Here is a 20,345-nt window from a genome sequence, read left to right on the forward strand (position 1 = left end):
CAAACAAGAGCAAGACTTATATACTTAAAATTAGTGCTGTAAACAGAGATATTTGGGTTCAGATACATATTCCTTTGACGTTTGTGTCAAATATAGACTGGCTGGTTAGACCTTTGAGTGTAGGAGTTGGGTTCATTGCTTAGACCTTTGAGTGTAGGAGTTGGGTTCTTATGCTGAGGTTACAAGACATTGGAGAGGCCTATTCTGGGATACTGTGTCTCGTTCTGGTTGCCCTTGTATTGGAAGGATATCCTTAAGCTGGAGAGAGTTCAAATGACATTTATCAGAATGTTGCTGGGAATGAAGGGCTTAAGTTATAAGGAGAGGCTGGATAATCCTGGGCTTCTTTCATAAGTTGAAGAGTGATCTTATAGAGGTTTATAAAATCATGAAGGGTACAGATAAGGTGAATGACAGGTGTCTTTTCCCAAAGATGAGGGATTTCAAGATTAGGGGCATATTTTTAAGGTCAGGGGACAGATTTTAAAAAGACATAGGGGCAATTTATTTATACAGAGACTGATTTGTGTGTGAAATGAACTTCCAGAGGAAATGGTGGATGCAGGTACGTTACAATGTTTAAAATACATTTAGATAAGTACATGGATAAGAAATGTTTGGAGGGATATGAGCCAGACACAGGCAAGTGGTACTAGTTTAGTTTAGAATTATGATCTGCATGGACTGGCTGGACCGCAGGGTCTATTTCTGTACTGTATGACTCCATGAGTGCTCCTGAGAACAACATTCCCTTTAAGCTGAATGGTTGTGCATATTGCAGCTGCTCCAAGGTTCCACACTGAGCAATAGTGTTGGCATGCTGATGCCAATTATGGCATTGACTTCCGCTTCTGAAGAACAAAAAAAGCTGCCTTCAAAGACTACCACAAAAGAATGCAAGATATATGGGAAATGAGAATGTATTGCCTCTGCTTCTCCATTCTACAGAATGGCTGTAGGATCACTGTAGCATTCTTATCTGTCATGGACTATATATTTCCTTTCTTTGCCTAACTATGTAATGTAACACATTATCAGATCTAAACTGCTATTTCTTAAACTCAATACACTATCAGAAAACTGCTACAAATCATCGACTGTCTTTATTAGGTAATTATGATTGCAAACTACCTAAAATCAATAGAAGGGAAGGATAAAAAGTGAACTAGGCTACCTTAGAGTGAAGAATTAGTGTTAGTCCAACCGGAAGTGTTGGGACAAAATCCTAAGAGAGTTACATAAAACTGCATACATTAACTGGTGTGGGATAGCTCCTGGAAGAAGCTATCTACAATTCTACTTTAAAAGGAGATGTCATGAGAGACTTAAATCTACTGAGGTGCTCGATATAAGGACTCTGGTTTGAGTATTGTATGAGTGGTGATTTGGTTGTTGTACCAGGGATGTAGATTGGGTACTATTCAAAAGCTGTTTTGTTTCTTTTCATTGAATAAAGGGGTGTACAGGGATTAATAGGATAATAATTACATTGTGTCTTTAAAAATCTTGGATTGGAAGTAGATGGTTTGACTTATTCTATTTTAACTTCTACCTTTTGTTAATAAACTTCTGTTTATTGTTAAAGGAAAATCTACAATATTGAGTGTTAATGTTTCATGGAAATACCACTTTGTCAAAACCAAGACAAAACAAAATACAACCTACCAAGCTAGGTTCCTGCCTGAGATTGAATTGTCCAGTGATAACATCAGCTGGGATCATAAGAAATGTGGGTTCATCGTGGGATTTTTGAATTCATTGGATTCAAGAGGAATCTACATCTTTCTTGTTAAAGTGCATAAGGCAGCCGTAAGTGAAAAAAGTTAGAAATGAAAAGACCTGAATTAAGAAGAGAAAAGCAGTGAGAAATTCAAAGGGAGATTGAAGTAAGAAAATCCCAAAGGGAAAGGAGGTTAGACAGCATGAGTTAGCCAAAGAAGAACTTAGAAAGAAGAAAGTTGTAGTTATTTGAAGAATGATTATGTCCCCAAAGAGGAATTTGAAGGCAGCAATTCTAGTAATATCTTAGAGGACATTGCAGATTTCAAGACAGCTGTGAGGTGCCACATCGCCTTCCTGAGCACTGCTTTGTGGATTCATGGTGCTACGAATGTGCACGTGCAAGGCATCAAGTTGGGTTTGGATAATAACAGACGTATTTCTTCTGATCTCTGACATGGGCCACCAGATGCTAGATCGCAGATTTAGTGCCTTCATTTTTGAGAATGGAGTTGAAAGGTTGCGAGACAGATGAAACAGCCAAGAAAGATTTCAATTTGAGTGTTACAGGGTGTTTTGACAGGTACTGTTATGACTGTAAACAGCAATTTGTTAAAAGAACAACCTACTGTCAAAGAATGCTTATGAGCTTGTGTGCCTGAAGCTTATCAATGGAAGCCAATACTCTCATTGTCAAAGTAATAAACTATACCCCCTTAATGAAAAAGCTTTGATGATCCGACATTTTTCAGCCACATGCATTATCACGTGGAATGTCATGGGCTACAAGTGGTCTGCAGCACAAATGAAGGGAAGAGGACCAGGTTATCAGAGGACAAGAACACAAACAAGTACTAAAGAGGACCTTGGTGGGCCAATGTACAGGTGAGTACATACAGATGCAAACCAAGTGCTTAGTACATTGGCACGCCTGTCATAGATGATCTTGTTACTGTCACAGAGAATGGTGGAGTTAATCCCCAACTTGGTAAAGGAGCTTGGCGTCTCTTTTATCCAGCAAGAAATTTGTAGCCAACTCCATTAGAGCACTTGTGGATCCATCTGCGATCTAGCATCTGGTGGCCCATGTCAGAGATCAGAAGAAATACGTCTGTTATTATCCAAACCCAACTTGATGCCTTGCACGTGCACATTCGTAGCACCATGAATCCACAAAGCAGTGCTCAGGAAGGCGATGTGGCACCTCACAGCTGTCTTGAAATCTGCAATGTCCTCTAAAATATTACTAGAATTGCTGTTACATAACTAGTGATGGGGGAGGTTGCCAGTGACTCTATGATGCAGTTTTCAAGTTAATGGCATTTATCCTACCAGCACTGGCACACTGCTAATAATTTCAGCCAACTGACTTTGACTATTGCTACTCATGATAAGATTGTACAATTTGAAGTTCGGCCTAGGACTGCTTAAGATTACACTGTGAAGCAATCTGCAGTATGCCCAATGAACCTCAGTTGCCTTCCACCAGCCACATTGCAATTACTGGAGTGGCTTCAGGGAGAAGTACTGATACAGCAAAGGTGCCAAGAGAATGTACAAGGCTGAATAGTTCTGAAATGGCTTTTATGAATGATTTTTTAGGAACATATGCAACTAGGAGCAGTCGACCACTCAGCTCGAGTTTACACTGTCATTCAGTAGGATCACGGCTGATCTAATTGTGGCCTCAACTCAATTTTATTGCCTATCTTCAAGGACCACCAATTCCTTATTAGTTCAGTGACTCTCCACCTCTGTTTTAAAAATATTCAATTAATCCACCTTTGCCTCTCTCTGTGGAAGAGTGCCAGCACTCAGGACCCTCTGAGAGAAAAATAGTCCCACTCATTTCCATCTTAAATAGGAGATCTCTGAATTATGTCCCATAGTTCTTATGTCTCCAACATGGGCAACATCCTTTCAACATCTATCCTGTTATGCCCTATTTCTATGATTCCAGCTGATGTTACCATGGGACAAGTGAAATTCAAGAATTAAATCGAGCTTGATAGATTTTTGCTTAAAGTCATAAGCATGCCAGGCTGCAGACTTTGTTTTACCAATAAAACATATGTTTGTCATACACAAGAGAGACAAAACAAGCTACCTACATATAAAACAGTTTGAAAGGTTTCAGGGCACATAGCAAAACAAACTCCCAACTACTCCCCAAAACTACTACTTTACAGTTACTCAAAACTCCAGATAAACTGTTTTGTTATCCAATCTGTAGATTTAACTTAACTGTTTCTTCTCAATTTCAGTCCTATGAGCTGTGAGGTATTTTACTTTGAACACTCATATAACTGAGATCTTAGACTTTTTCAGTTTTAAATAACCAATACATGCTTCTTAACCAGATCTCCCCTTGCCTGGAAGTTTTCACAAACTAAACTCTTTCACTGAGGTAACCTGTTTCCTTCATTGATCTGAACAATTCTGTTTTTTCTGGGAGAAACTATATTTGTATCTAACTTCACTCAGGTCTCCTTTGAACTGCCCAAAACCTTTCCAATCTCTGGATTTTTCTCAACTAAGATCAATCTTTGATTATTCTAAACACAAAAGTAGGGTAAGCAAGAGTAAGCCCCTCAAAACTGCTCCACATTCAATATGCACATAGTTGATCTGACTACTACAAATTCCTGCCCGCTCCCTGCAGTTAGGGAAATACTTTCCACACGCTGAATATATCTCTTTTTCTTTTCCTTGGTGCCCCCACAATATTTCCATCCTCTACTCTGGACTTGATACTTTTGCTAGTCCTTCTGTAATTACTCCTTCCTGAGCTCTAAAGTTCATCACATATCATTCATAAGTAAAATCAGTAGAGGGTTCCAAATGGGTCTTCAATGCCATCAAGATCTTTCCTGTCTGCTCCTCAGGGACATTTAGAATGCAATTCAGTTTGTAGCACTATTTCCCCAGCACAGATAATGGAGTTGCTAGTCTTATTTGTTCAGTCTCAGACTGAAGGAAGTTTCAATTCTGTCACAAATTGCCTTTCACCTCCACAGGAACAAGGACTGGAAAATTCAAAGTCTATTGACTCCCCCAGTACAAAATTACAGACTGAGGTGTTTAATTAGTTCTAGTATTTCTTGCAGCATCTAGTTTTCTTACAGTTATCAAAATCATATAATTTGAGATGTACACTTATAACACCACGTTCTATATGTTGACTTCATTGATTATTACTTTCATGCCTCGATACTGAAAACAACTAAAATCACATGACTGTGGCAAGTCATAATGTGCAAACTTCAGTGTACAAATCCTTCTCTTCAAACAGCTGCACCTGTACTTTGTAGCACAGACTTCAAAAATCTTTTATCACCTAATTTGCTGGTGTTATTTTAATAGTTTCTCAAATGCATATTTCTGGGCATGTTTTATGCATAAGTGATGACTGCTCTGTCAGGAGATTACTTAAGTAGTTTATAATACTTGGAACTTGGCATATAATATCAATGTACTTTGGAGAAGAAGGATACCCAATATTCTTATCTTTACCTGAATATTGTTTAATACTGATCAGGAACATTGTAAAGCACTTCTTTGTCTCTGTTCATTCATTTTTAATTCCAGATTAGTATTCAATACAGTTTTGAAATTCACATTAAAATCCTCCAAACACAGGTTTGTGATACATAATAACTAGAATTCCTTCCAATTTATTTTACAGTCCATGCATTTTCCACAGCAATGTTCCCGCTATTAACAAAATTTCTAATGGGACATGGCAAAAACAAAAACTACTAAGAAACAAACAAGAAGAAACACATGGTCCATGCACATAAGTAGGCATACCCATACACAGAGGAAGAATTACTATTTTAAAACTTCATTCTATATTTTCAGATTCACAACAATTCAGAACTTTCCATTCTTTATGGCAGATGCAGAAGGCACAACATAGAAAGGTGTTTGTCAATTCAATAAGCCTATTTATGTATATCTTCTGTATGAGCAGTGGTCCTAGTTTAACATTTCTTTTCTTCACCTATCCTTCAGCTAAATAGCTAAGCTATTCTTGATGGTTAACAAGGCGTGCACTGAGAGTCACACAATCATACAGCATGGAAACAGGCCTTTGGTCTGAACATAATTCCAAACAAAGCATGCATTTATCCAAATGTCTTTCAAACATTGTAATTGTGCCAACATCCACCACTTGCTCAGGAAATTCATTCCACAACAAACCACCCTCTGTAAAAAATTTGTCCCTTATGCCTTTTTTAAATCTCACTCCTCTCACCTCAACAATATGCCCAATAGTCTTGAAATCTCCCATCCTAGGATAAAGCTAACTACCATTAACCCTGTCTATACCCCTCATGATAAGGTCTTCTATAAGATCACTTCTCAATCTCCAACTTTCCAGTGAATAAAAACCCAGACTTCCTTTATAAATCTAAGCTTCCATACCTGGTAACATCCTGGTGAATCTCTTCTGAACAGTCTCCAGCTTAATAGTATCCTTCCTATGACTGGGCAACCAGAACTGGACATAATACTCCTGAAGAGGTGTCACCAAGGTCCCGTAACACCTCAATATGATTCATTGGACTGAGCAATGAATGCAAGCATGCTTAAATGCCTTTTTTAGCCACCCTGTCTTTATGTGATGCAAAAAAGTCCACATCTTCAATAGAACGACCAATAAAAACAGCAAAGGTAACTGAGCAACTTCCAAATTCAAGCAAGATATTCGGTTCTACTTGCCTGTAAACACTCATTGACTCCAGTGAAAATACTACACATCCTCACAATCTTCTTTGTAAAGCAGGTTTCCCTGCTCATGATTTTACATTTCAACCTTTTATTTCTGTACAGTTCTTCTAGACCTTTCAGTCAATTAGAACACTCTATCCCAGTATTCACTCTAAGCTGTGTAGTATTCAAAGAATTCACACAAGATGCACACAAATTATTCTCGTGCATACATGGGTTTGGAAAAATTGCAAAAGGGCATGAGCCAACAAAAGTCCATTGCCCATTTGTTCATAGATTTGAAACACTATCATCAAATCATCCCTTATTCTTCTCTGTCAAGATGATACCAGTTCATTTCATTGTATTTTATATTGTGAGTGCAATGATTTCACGTTACAAGAGATAGCTTCATTTTTAAATGCAAAAATGTAATCAATTAAAATGCACTATGTATACATTGTTAAAAGGCTAAATATGCATACAATTTTGAAAGAAGTGAACAACTGTTGAAAAGAAAAAAGGGAAAAAGGAGTGTCTACATTTCAAAGCTTGATATGCAAGTGTTGCTATCCCAAATTTGTGCCTTGAGGGGCGGTTATATTGGAAGACCAGAAAGAAGGCATTTTTTGCAGCATGATAAGCTGTTTTTGGAAGGAGATGGCCACTGTCAGATGAATAAAAGGGCAGCAAGGGTGAAATGCAGAAAAATAAAGGAATATTCCATCCATTATTCTGTGCCATAATCAAGCCTTTTGGGTATTACTTGCCATCATGTTCCTAGTCCCTGTCCATGTCACCTACCGTGCTCATGTCAACTATTCTCACATCCTGCAAATCATGTTAACACATTACAGTACATCTTTCATCCCACGGTTATTACCATCCATTCCATGAAACCTGACAGATTATGATTGTAATATCTGAAGATTGCAGCAAGTAATTAATACAATATTTGATTCTTGCAACACAAGGCAGGAGACAATGTCAAAGAATGTCATGTGGAAAAGAAGTACACATCAAAACGCAGCAATGTCATTCGTTAGTTTAAATCTTGATCCTATAGTTAAGGATGGAGATGTGTCAGACATTGTGTCTTCATTATTTGAAATATTTCCCTCTGCTTGTTTAACGTGTCTAAGTATTCTTCAATGTTTCTGCCAGCAGCCAAACGTTGCTCAATTTTCAGAAAGTTTAAGGCAGAAGTTGAGAATCAGTTGGCCCCTCTATTTGTAGCTGGAGGAAAAGGGTAGCAACAAAACAGGGATTGGAGTACCGGGGATGGGGGCTGACTACCTTTTAGGATCATAATTTCCCAAAGGGGAAAGACACCCAATACACGCCCTTACTCTGCCCACAAGGCTATTGGTCCTGAATGATCTAGCTCCATTATTATGAGAGAAGTTGTACAAGAAAACTGCATTTCTACAGGAAGATTTTCATCAACCAATGCAAATCCTTCCAGGCAAGACTTGCAAGATTCATAGTTGCACATATAGAATAATTTAAAACCTTGTGGTGGAACATATTTGTAGGGATTAAAATAAACATGGCTGACTCAAAAACCCGTTCATTGTTTATGATGTGGATTGACACATCGTACTGACTAAATTGAAATCAAGTAAAAACCCAGTTCCGTGCAGAAAATCTTTCAAAACACTTACAAGACCAACAAAATCGCACTTTTTCTTTTCACTTTTTCTTTCTATCATTAACCAGCCAGAAAGAGTCAAAAAGCAACAAAATCAGTCCAAATCTTGCTCTGTCTTCTTCAAGCAGAAATGATGCACCAGCTAGGTAAACATCTGCAAATGTAACAAAACTGTCAAGGAAATCACTCAACCTAGCACAAGGTTAACTATTAGAAATCTTGCTTTGAGCACTCCAAATATTAGTAAAACCATACAAAAATCTTGACCAAATATTCCAAAAAAAAGTATGACAAAGTCAAGTCTAACATATGAGGAACGGCTGAGGATACTGGGATTGTATTCGTTGGAGTTTAGAAGATTGAGGGGAGACTTAATAGAGACGTACAAAATAATACATGGCTTGGAAAAGGTGGATGCTAGGAAATTGTTTCAGTTAGACGAGGAGACTAGGACCCGTGGACACAGCCTTAGAATTAGAGGGGGTCATTTCAGAACAGAAATGCGGAGACATTTCTTCAGCCAGAGAGTGGTGGGCCTGTGGAATTCATTGCCAGGGAGTGCAGTGGAAGCCGGGACGCTAAATGTCTTCAAGGCCGAGATTGATAGATTCTTGTTGTCTAGAGGAATTAAGGGCTACGGGGAGAACGCTGGTAAGTGGAGCTGAAATGCACATCAGCCATGATTGAATGGCGGAGTGGACTCGATGGGCCGAATGGCCTTACTTCCACTCCTATGTCTTATGGTCTTATGGTCTTAAAAATGTTTAAACAGGAACAATGAGAAAGCATCAAGGAAATCTGTTTTCTTTCTCCAAAGTTAACATTCCCAAACTAAAAAGTATTGCAGAAATGTAATTTGGTTCAAAAATTTCTTCTGCCAGACGTTTGCCACTTTCTTCACCAAGGTAAGCACAGGTACTTTGAGCTTCTACTATCAAATATGTGTGTGCAATATATCATGTGTGAGAGAGATTAATCTCAGAATTCTACCTGACATTTAGTCCTGTGAAGTAGAAGTCAATTGAATATAGTATTTAGGAGCAGAGGTAAGCCACATGGCCCTTCGAATCTTCTCCATCATTCAATCATGGCTGATCTGGTTATTGTTTGTGGTCCATTTTCTTGTATATACCCCATAACCCTGAATACTCTTGTCGATGAATAAGCTATCAAACTCAACCTTGTGTAAATTTAAAGACCCAAATTCCACCACCTTCTCGGAAAGAGAATTTCTAATTCTAAAAAACTTCCCAAGAGATAAAAATTCTCATTTCTGTCCTAAAATTCTCTGAAAATTCCCATGGTTTTAATCTCCTTCAAAAGAGTAAACATCCTTCGGATATTCACCTTATTCAGTCCCTCAAGGTCTCACATGTTTTACTCAGATCATCTTACATTCTTGTGAACTCAAATGTAGGCCTAACTTGTTCAATTTTCTTCAAAAGATAAGCTTTTCAACCTAGAAATAAATGACTAAACCATTTCCAAACTGTTTCTAAATTATATCTTTTATTTCAAATAAGGAGACCAAAATTGTACTCAGGACTCCAGACATGGACTTACCAATACTTTGTACAGTTTCAGGAAAACTTTCCTACTTTTGTATTCCATTCCCCTTTCAAGTAATGATAACATTCTATTTATCTTCATAATCACTTATTAGATCTGCATATTAACTTGTGATGGATGTACCAGGTTGCACAAATCCCATCTCACTGAGTCCTGCAAATTGTCTCAATTTAAATAGTAAACTGCTTTTCTATCCTTCCTGTCAAAACGGACACATTCACGTTTACCCAAACTTAACCCTATCTTCCAATATATACACACTTACTTAACTTCATTAAACATCCTTTAATACGTATTTCCTGCAACGTGCACTCTTATCTTGCACAAAAGGCATCTAATCAAATGCCTTTTTGGTAATCCAGGTACATCACACCTACTAATTACCATTACTTTGAATGATACTTCAGAAAAAAGGATTAGTTGAACATGATTTCCCTTTCACACTCCCCAAATTGACTCTGTCTGATTACATCGTAATTGTCTTAGTATCCTGCAATAACCTGCTTAATAATTACTTCTAATGCCTTCCTTGAAACAGACTTTAGAGTAACTGACCAATGGTTTCCTGCTTTCTACATTTTCCCTTTTTGAGTTGAAGTTAACATTTACTATTTTCCAATTTACTGAGAACTTTCCAGAATTTAAGAAACTCTGAAAGATCATAATTAATGAATCTGCCAACAGTAGGTTTTATCATGTCAGCCTTTAGATCCAGTAGATTTCTGAGCAACCTTTCCCAAATGACAGTGATTGTTTTAAGTTAATATCTCCTTATCACCTCTTGATTTTTAGTTACCTTTGCAAAGTCTATTACATGAAGACAAACTCAAATAAATGTTCTAAACCTCTGCCATTTCTTTACATTTGATTATGAGGTCTCCAGACTCATTATCAATAGGACCAACATTAACTTTAGTTACCTTTAACCTATTCAAATAATTGTCGAAAATCTTCAAAATGTTATTATATTCTTAGCCAGCTTTCTCTCATTCTCTATTTTCTGTCTCTTTATTATATTTTTAACGAGCCAAGTGAGTAACAGTCACACAAAATCTCAGATGTGCAAAAGATGCAGAAATATTCCGAGGAGACAGACACAAGTAGACTTTGAATACTGAAGGAAGCATAAAGGGTGTAGAGGGGTGGGGGAGAGGTGGGATGCAAGAGATGCAAACAAATACATAAGAGAGAGATAGAGAGCGTAGATGGAGGTAAAGTGAACGGGCAGAAAACCAAAAAGTTTAGATGAGGATGAAAAATTTTAAGAGGCCAGATATAGAGACATATGTACGGGAGAGACACATAATCTTTAAAATGTCTGTGACATGTACCACTGGTCAACAATATATCAATAAATCTCAGTTGAACACAAAACCAAGATTCAAAATGTGTTTCACAGTTTGATCCATATCAATTAATTCCAGCAAGTTGTTATAAATTAGTTGTACTTATCATAGGGAACATGAAAAATACGAAAACCGTGGGAAAGAGTATGAGAACATTCTGGCAGCTAACAACTCCTAGGGAATGATTTTGCAGTACCATAGCTTCTCCAGTAGTTACCAAAAGACAAAGTGAAGTCAGATAGAGCAGTTACAGTAAAAGGTTCCAGGATTTTTTTCTTCCCACCCAAGCAGTTGCTGAACAACTTTTATTGTTGAAAGTCAAATTGTCACCATAACCAGATACTTGGCGATCGAAAACTTTATTTGGAGATTTGGATATTCAAAGAAAACATCCTGAGACACAGGAAACCGATCCAGGCAGTAACCCAATCAGCTCAAACTGAAGTTGAAGCCAAGGGATCCGAGAATGTTAACATATTAAATGTGGGGTTCTGATGAGGAAGCGAAAATTTCATCAAAGACCTGAAGAGGAAGAATGAATTGCAGTTCCCTAGATAGTGGTACTACCAAAATATAGTCAAATATACTACCCAAGCATTAAAGATAGCTCATGAAATCCCTGTAGCAGAACATGGAGGAATCCAGAAAACTCACACACATACAAGTTGACATTTTTATTAGCTGGATTTTAATAGTTTTATAAAGCTAATCACACATATCAGCTGTTGGAAAAGGAATAACATCAAACCAGCAAATTTAATTCCCTCACCATTGTTTTTTAGGAATTATATTAGCAGACAGCTTGGAATATTTACCACAAACAAAAGCAGGACATCAGTATATCTTTTTATAATGGACATAGCTACTTGATTACCAGAGGCCAAATCACTGTTAAAGTAAAAGTACAGATGTTAAATACCAATTCTTCACTCAATATGGATTGATGGTGGAGATCCAGTCAGATTAATTTCACGTGTAAACGTTTTTGGGAAGTTTGTGCAGACTATGCATAATACAGTAAAAGTCTTCAGCATACCTCCTGCTGAAACAATAAGCTTTAGAAAGGTGTCATCGAACCCTCAAAGAGATAATCAGAGCAAACTAAAATGAATACGCTCAAAGTTGGAATAAAGGGCTAGAAATTATTTTGCTTGTCACGTGCAATTCACATTTTAGTCCACTAGTCTTAGTCTTTTTGAATTAATTATCAACATGGAAAAAGGAATTCAGTATTGTAACATGGGTTTTCAGGTGCAATTACGAGCCAAGTGAGTAACAGTCATACCAAGTCTTAGATGTACAGAAGATGCAGAAAGATTCCAAGGTGACAGACATAGGTAGACTTCGAATACTGAAGGAAGCATGAGGGGTGTAGAAGGAGAGAGTGACAGAGAAAGCACACTCTAGAGAGACAGAGAACAAGAGAGTGAGGAGAAAAAGACTATGTATTTCGCAAGAGATGCGAACAAGTACATAGGAGAGAGAGAGCAGGGGTCCTCCAAAACTAATTAAAGAAGTGTTTTTTTTTTAAGATAGAAGGCTGCATTCTCTATTTGCAATATGTATCAGTGTTCCAGGAGTGGTGCACAGGACCATGCAAAGTAGCTCTAGAAAACCTCGGAACATCACATATACCCATGAAACATTGGGCTGACAATCATATCAAATCCACCATATTTCAGCCAGGAGATGAAGTGTTGGTATCACTATCTTTACAAGATGAATCATTGAGACACAGTTCAGTGGTCCATTTAGGGCAGCAAAAGCGATTGGTAAAGTAAATTATCTATTGACTCCCTCCAGTTCACCAGAAAACGAATAGGCTATGTTACATCAATATGTTGAAGCAACACCGCTTTATTCAGGTAGTAAAGACAGTGGCTTATAAAAGATACAGTGAGGATGGGGCAAGAGGAGACTTGAACAATTCCTAACTTGAGTGACCTACCATCCAGTGAACAAACAATGAGTTATTTAGGAAGTTACTTACAATTCTTTCATATTCTGACACAGAAAAGCAATAAAACCTAACAAAGTTACTCATCCAACTTAAAGGAGTCTGTGGACACAAAGCAGCTGTATAACATGAGCTGGATGCAGTTATAGGAGAATCTTCTTCATTTAACAGCATCCTTTTCATTTAGATGCAGAGAAAAGGCTCAAATAAAAGTAGAACCAGTATAGGTAGAGAAACCATATAATCAAACCAAGTCAAAGCATCTGAAGATCCTAAATGAATAGTGATCTACCTGATGCCTGTGACCTACGTCACCATCGATGTGAAGAAAATTCTAGTTCATGAAAGGGTATTGTGCCTCTGCTTGTGATCAGATTTCAGAAACACGCAGTCACCTTGGATCAAACCACCTGCCTCTGACATACAGCTCAGAAGATGCACTGGAAATGCAGTTACCAAATAAAGCTAACTAAAAAAAAGGCCTTCAAATACAAACAGAACTGCGGAACATAGACTCTTATCTACAAAGTCTGTATTTTCAACACATTGTAATATGGCAGTAAAGCCTGCACAAATTCAATCTCCCAAGAAAAATGGGTCAACAACTTCGATCTCTGGTGTTAAATTGCATTTTTAGCATCTCAGGGGGAAAAAAAAGTCGTAAATGAAGCAGTTCTTTCCAGGACAACAGGCCAAAAATGCACAAATCAACCAAAGTTTTAGATATGTGCACAACAAGAAAGATGGCAAAATCCTCAATGTATAATATCCGAGAAGTTAGCGTGTGACAAGTGACCAGCAGGATGACCAAAGCTCCAATCCAAGCATGCTGTCAAAAGAATTATGAAAGTCCTTAACATCAACCATGACAAATGGGAAACCAGCTAGTGATCAATATAAATGGCAGCACCAACTGTGGCAGACTTTTGCCACCATAACAACATAAATTTCAGAAACACAAAAATCATTCACCAATCCTGCAAGTAAGGAATTGGCAAAGATCATCCTCCACCATTGACAGTGAAAAATTCACATGTGGCACTTATGGCAGACTTTGCTTTTCCAGAATCTGCTTTTAAATTATCAAGACAATACAATATACAATCTAATTTACGTCAAAGTATCAAGATGTTGCATTCTCATCATCTCTTGCAAAGAGGAGTCCTTCTTTTGCAAAAAGGGGACAGAGTAGTGATCTTTGTGAGACTGACGCTCTTTGGACAAATCAAACCAATGTCAGTTACTGGTGCACTTAAATGATTATCTCCCAAAAATGGATGAAAATTAATATTTAATGAGAAATACTTCAATTAGTTTGAAGAGTGCATATATTATATAATCTGAATACTGATAAAATAAATATCTCTGCATTCATCATAAAGTTATGGTAACAACATTGTTAATAGGGTTCCTCTAATAATTTAAATACCTGTTCCATAAGTTCACTGTTCATTTGCAACAATCAAGAAAATGCACATATAAAAGGTGAAAGTGCTGGAGAAACTCAACAGATCTAGCAACGTCCATGGAGAGTTAATATTTCTAATCCAATATGATTCTTCTTTGTAATCAGCAGGAGAGTCTTTGGTTCCAAGGTGAATATATCTGTTCACTATGCTGATACCATTTATGAGTTTTATGTTCTTAATCAAATCAAATTATGGCCATAATATTAATGAAAGGCTATTTTAAAGTAATAGATTTGCAAACCATGGTATGATGTAACAACACTGCCTCCAAACTCAGAGTATTTCCATATACTTTATCTAATGCTTCTAGAATGCGTTATAGAATGTATTCAAAATCTAGTACAGTATTTCTGCTTTGAAATCTTGAGAAAGGTGCATTTACAGGCTCAAATCATAGCATTAACGTGTTTAGCAAAGTCTTACGTAACAAGACAAAGTGTTAAATACATTTGATTTGATAATATTTTTTCTTGTGTTCTGCCATGATTTGTGATATTACAAAATTAGAGCAGATCATTGTTGCTGTCAAAACTGCGTTCTTAGATCTGCACTGCCACCTACAGACCATTTGAAATGGTTTGCAAAACTTTCTGTTTCAGTTATTTCACTGATACCTAAAAAGCTTGGTTCTTAATGGATAAAGTTAAATCAGAAACATTTACTCCATTAATACAGTTCAACAATAAATTAAAATACTTCCTTTTATTTGCACATGTCTATCGTTATCCCTCTTGATGATGGTATTGATTTTGGTAGGAGATATTCAACATAAAGATATTCAAAAAAGGAACATTATTCAAGGTCATGATTGTCATTTTGTTAAGGGTGCAAATTTAGCAATTGTAAACTTATGATTCACACCAACTGTTGCTGTGCTTTCGAGTTGGCTGTTCGAACAGTTCCTGAGTGAGAGCCTTATCTTGCATATCTTTTTCCCTGGTCATTTCTCTCCTACACTGCTCTTTCTCCCAGTCTCCTCTCTGCTTATGTTCCCTAGCTAATAGTAGGTGCAATTCACTTCTAATTACAAGTAACCACTTGATAAATCTGCAAGTGGCAATCTCCTAACAATGACAGTCCTTTGCTTTCCTTAACATGCACTTGCTATTTTCCAAGTCTTGATATACCTGGAGAATGCCAAGTGTTAGAGGAATGTTATAGGCTTATCTTAGAGACAGTAGAGTCCAAACAATCAAGAGTGTAGAAAGATCAAGGAGTGGTTAAGGGTTAGGGTCAGGATTTGGAGAGTAAATTAATCAACAAGGAGAAATTAAAGGAGGCTTTAATGTCTTTGCTTTCTGGTTTCTTGGGCTTCTCTTATATCAAGATTCTTCATTTCTCCCTTCTGTCTCATCTCAGGCCTCCTTTAATTTCTCCTTGTTGATTAATTTACTCTCCAAATCCTGACCCTAACCCTTAACCACTCCTTGATCTTTCTACACTCTTGGTTGTTTGGGCTCTACTGTCTCTAAGATAAGCCTATAACATTCCTCTAACATTTGGCATTCTCCAGGTATATCAAGACACTTATTGCTGCATTCCTACGAGGAGAACTCAAATAGCCCATTCTAATCTCCTCGGAAACCTTTCCATCAAGCATACCCAATAGAGATTAATCTTGCCAATTTGATCAAGATATCAACTCTTGAGTCTTTGGCCTTGCATTCACCACATAATTTCTGCAACTACTAATCTACTAAACCACTCATACTTTTTAAGGCCTGAAACCAATTAAAACTCTTCCTCGCACTCTCTCACACATGCTTTCCCTTGTATAATCCTCATCTTTTTCAAGTCCGGGGAGATGCAAAGAGACTAGGCGGAGGTGGGTACTGCAGATGCTGGAGATTAGACTCAAGATTAGAGTGGTGCTGGAAAAGCACAGCAGGGCAGGCAACATCCAAGAAGGAGGAAAATCAATGTTTCGGACAAAAGCCCTTCATCAGGAATGAGGCTGGGAGCCTCTGGAGAGATAAATGGGAGTGGGGTGAGACTGGGGAAAAAGGAGGTGGGGGTGAAGGTGATAGGTAAGAGAGGAGGGTAGCGGAGAGGTGGGAAGGAAGATTGACAGGTGGGACAGGTCATGAGGACAGTGCTGAGCTGGAAGGTTAGAACTGGAGTAAGGTGGGGGGAAGTGGAAATGAGGAAACTGGTGAAGTCCACATTGATGCCCTGGGGTTGAAGGGTGCCAAGGCAGAAGATGAGGCCCAGGACCTGCATGTCCTTGGCAGAATGAGAGGGGGAAATGAAATGCTCAGCCACGGGGCGGTAGAGTTGATTGTTGCGAGTGTCCCGGAGATGTTCTCTGAAGTCCTCTGCGAGTAGGCGTCCGGTCTCCCCAATGTAGAGGAGACCGCATTGAAAGCAACGGATACAATAAATGACATATGTGGAAGTGCAGGTGAAACTTTGATGGATGTGGAAAGCTCCTTTGGGCCTTGGACCGTGGTGGGGGGGAAGGTGTGGGCACAGGTTTTGCAATTCCTGTGGTAACAGGGGAAGGTGCCAGGAGGGAAAATTGGCTTAGCCATTAACTGCCAGACGACATAAAGTTGAATGATATAAAGTGCTATTAGGTCCTGCTCTCATCCACCAAAACTATAATTATTCCTGGAAAATTATTTTATTACACCACTATTTCTTTCCTGAAAATCATCTTCTTAACCACCTGGCTCAGCATTCTCAACTCTCACCTCCAACGTGCTAAGAGCTTGCATACTTTTTTGTAACCTTTGAGACCTTTTAATCAGCTGTCAGAACCACTTCTGCCCTTTTCCCTAACCCACCAGAGCATATATAAGATGAGTTGATTCGTAGATATTGTTAATAAATTCCTCTCCTTATATACCTTTTCCTTCAGATTTACCATTACCAACTCTCTCAGCTATTGCCATGGCTGATCTTCAACTCTGCCTCAGTTCACTTGCCACTGAAACTCACAATCATCCCATTGTTACCTTTGGATCTGATATTCCAAAGCACTGCTTCTACTTCTTAGCCCTCTACTTCCTTCCATAAACTTAAAACTAGTCCAAACTCTGCCACCTAAATTATATCAAATCCCCTTTACCCATTATCTATGTGCTAACTGACTTACCCTGGCTGCTGGTTGGGCAAATTGATTTTGAAATTCTCATCCTTTCAAATCTTTACATGAACTCATTCTTCTCCCATTTCCATAATTCCTCCAATAGTACAATCTTCTTCAATTTCTGGCGTCTTGAACACCTGTGGTTAACAGCTGTGCCGGAGGCCAAGCATCCAAGCTCATAAATTCCCTCCTTAACCTTTTCTGTCTTTATTGCTCTAATAAGATGCTCCTTAAAAACTTCTTTGTCCGAACATTTCATCATCAACCCTAATACATGGTGCCAAATGGTGTTTGATAAGCATCCTGTGAAGTATCCTGAATGTTTTATTATATTAAAGGTGTCAAATTATTCAGCATAAATAGCACCTTTTTTTCCTAACTGCTAAAAGATCTGATGAAGAGTCACCGGACTGAAAACGTTAACTCTGCTTTCTCCCATAGATACTGCCAGACCTGCTAAGACTCGCCAGCAATTTCATTCAGATCTCCAGCATCCGCAGTTTTTTTGTTTTATTTGATTATCGATTATTCAAATTGCGTTTTAACGTTATGTACTCGTTTTATTTGAAAATAATTAATCGATACATTTTGATAAACTCTCATTTATGTATTTTCTAAAAACTAAAGCTGCCTTGGTTGTCAAGTTTGTATATATTTTCTCAAAAATCTACAGGCGAATTTCAGGAATTGACTGCTAGTCTACACTAGTAAACCTGTTCAAATTACCGACTGCATGCCATGAATTTACATATAAAAACATGGTCAGTGAATTATGAGAAAGTAATTACCGCATGAAAGCAAAGCTATCTGGCATTAATCTGGCTAACAGTTCAGGACCTTGCAAGGCCGACATCAACGCGCTGTAGTTATTTGCACCACGAACGAAAAAAAATTTCAATCTAATAACTAGGTATTTTCTACGACGCCAGGACTCTATTTTGCACTATGTGTGGACACATTTCTGCATGATTTATGACATCGTCCGCTGATTTTCCCATCGTATTAAAATATGCGCGTTACTACAGTCACCAGCACCAGCGGTTAGCCACGATTAGCAAAGTGAAATGAAAATAAATGCAAAGCGTATGGAAAACACAATATTGGAAAGCGAAACACTTGAATATAGATAGCACTTAAGAGCCACAAAGAAGATAGAAATTGCAATGGTATGTTAGACTCATCCATTATAATTTGGGCATCAAAAAATAATTTTGGTTCTCACGTCCCGATGACAGCTCTCAAGGCAAACTGTTTCAATAAGGATTACAAATATTGCCAATTTATACAAGCATTCCCCCTTGCAACTCCATGAAATTTGCAAATGGAATGTTCCCGCGGGAATGCGTAAGTTGATCGGCAATGATCAACTACATGGAATTTGGCGCTGCTTTTCCATTTCTGAAAAAAAAGAATATTGTACCCTTTTCTTCAGACGCCTGATTCAAAGATCAATGAACTGCCCGGCCTAATTTTAAAAAGGGCAAGTTAAACGCTGCAAGCCGTGGCACTGAAGATTTTCGGCCAGCAGCGCACACCGCAAACAAAGTTTCATTCATTTCGCGAGCACCACTGAAACAGTTTGACATACGGCTCCATATTAACCATTCAGGGCACTCACCTTCCAATTCTTTCTCCAGACATTTAGCGCTCATCCGCTCATGCGTTACCTCTCTCCTCTCAAAATATGTCTGCGGTCTCCAATAAAATCCACACAGCCATCACAGAAATCCAGAAACAATATCCATTGTTGAAACAAAGGTTTCGGATGTTGCTACCTTCCGATCCTTGTTTATGTGCATTCCAGTTCAATCGACATCTGAAAGCCTTAAGAAATCCAATGGCGGACTAGAGCTATTCGATTCTGCTTTTTCAATGATGCTGATACATTCATTCTTTTCTCGATATTGCTTGCATTTACAGATGTTTGTGTTACGGATCCTAAATCGTTCGCAGATGCAGACTAGGAAATTTTAATACATTCACGGACGTATATTCAAGAATACCTCCGGAAGTAAGGTAACAAACGTGCAGTTTGTTACTTACTAGAATCCTTTTTCTCAATAAACAGTATTTACCCAAGCCAAGCGCTGCAAATTATACACCTAGCTGAGTTAAATACATCTTAAGTCCGATTTGAGTGGATTCATGAACATTGGGAACACATCAAGGTACTCCTCGAACGTCAGAACTGACGTCAGCGTCAGATACGTAGCAAAAATATCTTTTTATAGATTATTCAAACATGGTCCAGATTTTAAAATAAATATTTTTCTATTGTCTTTTATTTCTTGGGCAATCCAGTTTCGCTACTGGCACTATGCCACTGATGGCACAGCCACATGACTTCTACATTATTTTTCTAAGTTAATTTCATGTCATCGAAATGACTAGTTAACTTGAGCAATAATAATGCATTTTCCTAAGTATGTAGGACACCTCCTGGACAAAATGCAATGGTTCTGAAAAGACACCAACGCCTCAAAAGACAAACAGAACGCTCATTTACACAGGGGCAGCAATGAAGATATCTTAAAATGTATATTAGGCTGCAAAGGATGTTCAGCGCATCCCATAACAGCCTTAAACGTACACCAAAGTGCATGAATGCAATTTATGGAGCATTACTGAGTCCAGCTCCTGGCAAGGGACGGTTTAACGGATACATAGTGGGTGACAAATCTACCATAGTTATATGAATTTAAGATCACATAGTAGAAAATGACAGTTACTGATCCTGCAAAACTTCCGTGTCTTCAGCATTTCAAAACATTTTCCCAGTGTCTGTTTCTGCTGAGATATATACAAAATCACAACATTCTCTGAAAGCCTT

The 20,345-nt window shown here is 38.0% G+C and overlaps 1 protein-coding gene across 1 annotated transcript in view; it reads right to left on the minus strand.

Moving 5' to 3' along the window:
* nlgn1 (neuroligin 1) overlaps positions 1 to 19,735 on the minus strand; it is a 668,343-nt gene extending 648,608 nt beyond the window's left edge. Inside the window, exon 1 of the mRNA XM_087993586.1 lies at positions 19,134 to 19,735. The gene's annotated coding sequence lies outside the window, so the exon portion shown is untranslated. The remainder of the gene's footprint in view (positions 1 to 19,133) is intronic.
* Between the last annotated feature and the right edge of the window lie 610 nt (positions 19,736 to 20,345).

This window comes from Chiloscyllium plagiosum, unplaced genomic scaffold, assembly GCF_037043375.1.
Source record: "Chiloscyllium plagiosum isolate Xiang-an unplaced genomic scaffold, Cpla_swu_hap1 HiC_scaffold_13, whole genome shotgun sequence".
Classification (NCBI taxonomy): Eukaryota; Metazoa; Chordata; class Chondrichthyes; order Orectolobiformes; family Hemiscylliidae; genus Chiloscyllium; species Chiloscyllium plagiosum.